At 47.0% G+C, this 4,982-nt stretch overlaps 1 protein-coding gene across 2 annotated transcripts in view; it reads right to left on the bottom strand.

The window, feature by feature from the left end:
- ZER1 (zyg-11 related cell cycle regulator) overlaps window positions 1–4,982 on the bottom strand; it is a 45,591-nt gene that overhangs the window by 27,902 nt on the left and 12,707 nt on the right. The gene's annotated exons all lie outside the window — the stretch shown is intronic.

Here is a 4,982-nt window from a genome sequence, read left to right as displayed (position 1 = left end):
TTTTTTTTTTTTTTTTTTTTGAGACGGAGTCTTGCTCTGTTACCCAGGCTGGAGTTCAGTGGCCGGATCTCTGCTCACTGCAAGCTCCGCCTCCCGGGTTTATGCCATTCTCCTGGCTCAGCCTCCCGAGTAGCTGGGACTACAGGCGCTCGCCACCTCGCCCGGCTAGTTTTTTGTACTTTTTAGTAGAGACGGGGTTTCACCGTGTTAGCCAGGATGGTCTCGATCTCCTGACCTCGTGATCCGCCCGTCTCGGCCTCCCAAAGTGCTAGGATTACAGGCTTGAGCCACCGCGCCCGGCCGCCCAGCTAGTTTTTTTGTATTTTTGTAGTAGAGACAAGGTTTCACCATGTTAGCCAGGATGGTCTCGATCTCCTGACCTCGTGATCCGCCCACCTCGGCCTCCCAAAGTGCTGGGATTACAGGCTTGAGCCACCATGCCCGGCTGCTTCCCACAATCTTAACAGCTACACTGGGGTGTTCCATGCTGTGCAGTACTTCCTAACCTGTATACAGCTATAATTGATTGAGCACTTAGTCTGTGCCAAGGCTTAATAGACATATAGACATGATATCACTGAATCTCATGGTGTCTGATTAGAAATGAAGGCTCCTCACAAGAGCAATGAAAACATATGTCCACACAGAAACTCGGACATGACCATTCATAGCAACATTGTTTGTAAGAGTCAAAAAGTAGAAACCACCCAAATGTCCTTCAACTGATGAATGGATCGACCAAATGTTACATATTCATACAGTGCAATATTATTCAGTTATAAAAAGTAGTGATCCATGCTATCATGTTGGACCTTGAAAACATTATGTTGAGTGAAAGAAATTAGTTAAAAAAAAAAGTCACATACTGTATGATTCCTCTGATAGAAATGTCCAGTCAGAATAGGCAAATCTATAGAGACAGAAGTAGGTTTGTGGTTGGGAAAAAGGAGAGTAACTGCCAGTGGGTATGGAGTTTCTTTCTGGGGTGATGAAAATGGTCTAAAATTGACAGTGGTCATGGGTGGACTCTGTGAATATACTAAAAATCATGGAACTATATATATGGATGAATTGTGTGACATGTGAATTACATCTCAGTAAAACTGTTATTTAAAAAAGTGAAGCCTGGCCGGGCGCGGTGGCTCAAGCCTGTAATCCCAGCACTTTGGGAGGCCGAGACGGGCGGATCACGAGCTCAGCAGATCGAGACCATCCTGGCTAACACGGTGAAACCCCGTCTCTATTAAGAAATACAAAAAACTAGCCGGGCGAGGTGGCGGGCGCCTGTAGTCCCAGCTACTCGGGAGGCTGAGGCCGGAGAATGGCGTGAACCCGGGAGGCGGAGCTTGCAGTGAGCTGAGATCCGGCCACTGAACTACAGCCTGGGCGACAGAGCGAGACTCCGTCTCAAAAAAAAAAAAAAAAAAGTGAAGCCTCCTACTAGCTTCATGACTTTAGCATAGCTAAAGATTTCTTAACTAGGACTCAAGAGGTGCTAACCAGGAGGTAGAAAATTATAAACTTATCTACACTGAAGCAAAGAAACTTCTGTTCATGCATACACAAAAATTAATTTGAGATAGATGACAGATATAAGTGTGAAAGGTAAAACAATAAGGTTTCTAGAAGAAAACACAAGAGTACATCTTTATGACTTTAGAATAGGCAGTGATCTCACATGAAGAGAAAGAAATTGATAAATTGGACTGCCTCAAAATTAAAAACTCTGTTCATCAAAAGATATCACGAAGAGCCTGGGTGTGGTGGTTCACGCCTGTAATCCCAGCGCTTTGGGAGCCCGAGGTGGGCAAATCGCTTGAGCCCAGGAGTTCATGACCAGCCTGGGCAACAGGGCGCAACCCTGTCTCTACAAAAAATACAAAAAGAATTAGCTGGGCACGGTGGCATATGCCTGTAGTCCCAGCTACTTGGGAGGCTGAGGTGGGAGGATCACCTGAGCCCAAGAGGTTGAGGCTGCAGTGAGCTGTGACTGCACCACTGCGCTCTAGCCTGGGAGACAAAGACAGACCCTGTCTCAAAAAAAAGAAGAAGAAAAAAGAGTGAAAGATTTGAACAGGTATTTCATAAAGGAACATAGCAAAACAGACAATAAAAATGTGAAAAGCACTCAGCTTCTTTACTATTAGGGAAATGCACAGTAAAACCACAAGGAAATGCCATTTCCCACGCCCACTGGCTCAACTGAACACAACAACAGCAACAACATGGGCAATACCTGGCATTGGGGAAGATAGGGAACAGTGGGAAATCTCCCACAGGGCTGGTGGCAGGGCAAATTGGTGTGAACTGGGAATATAATGGGAACAGTGTTTAACACTATTCACTATTTACTAAAGCTGAACATACATGCGTTCAACATTTAGCAATTCCACTCCTAGGTATATACCCAACAGAAATGCATAGTAAATGTGCACCAAAAGATCTACACTAGAATGTTCTCAGCAGCACTATTTGTAATGGCCAAAACCAGAAAATAACCTAAATGCCCACTAGCATTGGAATGGATAATTATGGTATATTCATCTACTAAATACTGCATGGCAATGAGAAGGCACAAACTCCTGTTAGCAGCTTGGATAACGCTTACAAGGTGGTTTTTTTTTTTTTTTCCCCCTCAATTTTTAGTTTTTTTTTTTTTTTTTTGAGATGGAGTCTTGCTCTGTTGCTCAGGCTGGCGTGCAGTGGCATGATCTCAACTCATTGCAACCTTCACCTCCTGGGTTCAAGCGATTCTCCTGCCTCAGCCTCCCGAATACCTGGGATTACAGGCATATGCCATCACGCCCGGCTAATTTTTGTATTTTTTTCTTTTAGTAGAGACAGGGTTACCCATGTTGGCCAGGCTGGTCTCGAACTCCTGACCTCAGGTGATCTGCTTGCCTTGGCCTCCCAAAGTGCTGGGATTACAGGTGTGAGCCACTGTGCCCGGCCTTAATTTTTAATTTTTGAGACAGAATCTCACTGTTACCTAGGCTAGAGTGCAGTAGTGTGATCTCGGCTCACTGCACCCTCTATTTCCCAGGCTCAAGCAATCCTCCCACCTTAGCCTCCTGAGTACCTGAGACTACAGGCATGCACCACCACACCCGGCTAATTTTTCTGGTGGTTTTTTTTTTTTTTTTTTTTTTAGAGACAAGGTCTTGCTATGTTGTCCAGGCTGGTCTCAAACTCTTGTGCTCGAGCAATCTGCTTACCCCAGGCTCCCAAAGTGCTGGGATTACAGGCATGAGCCACTGTGCCTTGCCAACCCTTACTGTGTTTAATGAGAGGAGTCAGAACACAAAAGGGTCTATACTGTGTCACTCCACTAAATTCAAAAGCAGGGGAATCTCATCTGTGGTGGGAGAAGTGAGGACTGTGGTCACCTGGGGAGGTGACTGCAAGGGAGTTTCTGGGTGCTGAGGAGCTTCTAGTCTCCTTGATCGGAGTACTGGGTATCCAGGCTTGTTCACTGTGTGAATCTTCAACGACCTGTGTATCATCATGTGTGTGCTTTTTCAAATGAATATTGGGGTTTTTGGTTTTTTGTTTGTTTGTTTTTGTGAGACGGAGTCTCACCCTCTCACCCAGGCTGGGGTGCAGTGGCATGATTTCAGCTCACTGCAGCCTCCGCCTCTAGGGTTCAAGCTGTTCTCCTGCCTCAGCCTCTGGAGTAGCAGGGATTATAGGTGCCTGCCACTGCACCCGGCTAATTTTGTTTTTTAATATTTTTGGTAGAGATGGGGTTTCATCATGTTGGTCAGACTGGTCTCGAACACCTTACCTCAGGTGATCTGCCCAACTCTGCCTCCCAAAGTGCTGGGATTACAGATGTGAGCCACCGTGCCTGGCCCGAATATTGTAATTGAATAGAAGGTTAAGAAAATGGCAGCCGGGCACGGTGGCTCACACCTGTAATCTCAGCACTTTGAGAGGCCGAGGCGGGCGGATCACGAGGTCAGGAGATCGAGACTATCCTGGCTAACACGGTGAAACCCCGTCTCTACTAAAAAATACAAAAAAATGGCCGGGCGTGGTGACTCAGCCTGTAATCTCAGCACTTTGGGAGGCCGAAGCGGGCGGATCATGAGGTCAGGAGATCGATACCATTGTGGCTAACATGGTAAAACCCCGTCTCTACTAAAAATACAAAAAATTAGCCTGGCGTGGTGGCACGTGCCTATAGTCCCAGCTACTTGGGAGGCTGTGGCAGGAGAATGACATGAACCCGGGAGGTGGAGCTTGCAGTGAGCGGAGATGGCGCCACTGCACTCCAGCCTGGGCGATAGAGTAAGACTCCCTTTCAAAAACAAAACAAAACAAAAATTAGCCGGGCCTGGTGGCGGGCACCTGTAGTCCAAGCTACTGAGGCGGCTGAGGCAGGCAAATGGCTGAAACCAGGAGGCGGAGCTTGCAGTGAGCCAAGATGGCGCCACTGGGCTCCAGTGTGGGCAACACAGCAAGACTCCGTCTCAAAAAAAAAAAAAAAAAAAAAGTTAATCCGACTCCATACTGATATTTTGTGTATCTTTCCTTATGTATGTATTTCTTTGTTTGGTTTGTTTTTGTTTGTTTGTTTTTTTTCCCCGAGAAAGAGTCTCATACTGTTGCCCAGGTTGCAGGGTGGTGGTGTGATCACCGCTCACTGCAGCCTTGACCTCCTGGGCTCAAGCGATCCTCCCACCTCAGCCTGTTGAGTTGCTGGGACCACAGGCATGTGCCACCACGCCCAGTAAATTTTTTAACTTTTAGTAAAGACATGGTCTTTCTGTGTTGCCCAGGTTGGTTTCAAACTCCTGGGCTCAAGCGATCCTCCCACCTTGGCCTCCCAAAGTGCTGGGATTGTAGGCGTGAGCCACCTGTGCCTGGCCTCTCATGTATGTTATACTTCTTTTTTTTTTTTTTTTTTGAGACGGAGTCTCGCGCTGTGTCACCCAGGCTGGAGTGCAGTGGCGCGATCTCGGCTCACTGCAAGCTCCGCC

The sequence above is a fragment of the Theropithecus gelada genome, chromosome 15 (assembly GCF_003255815.1).
Source record: "Theropithecus gelada isolate Dixy chromosome 15, Tgel_1.0, whole genome shotgun sequence".
Lineage (NCBI taxonomy): Eukaryota > Metazoa > Chordata > Mammalia > Primates > Cercopithecidae > Theropithecus > Theropithecus gelada.
The sequence above is the reverse complement of the archived record's forward strand: the minus strand, read 5'-3'. Positions and strand labels throughout refer to the sequence as shown.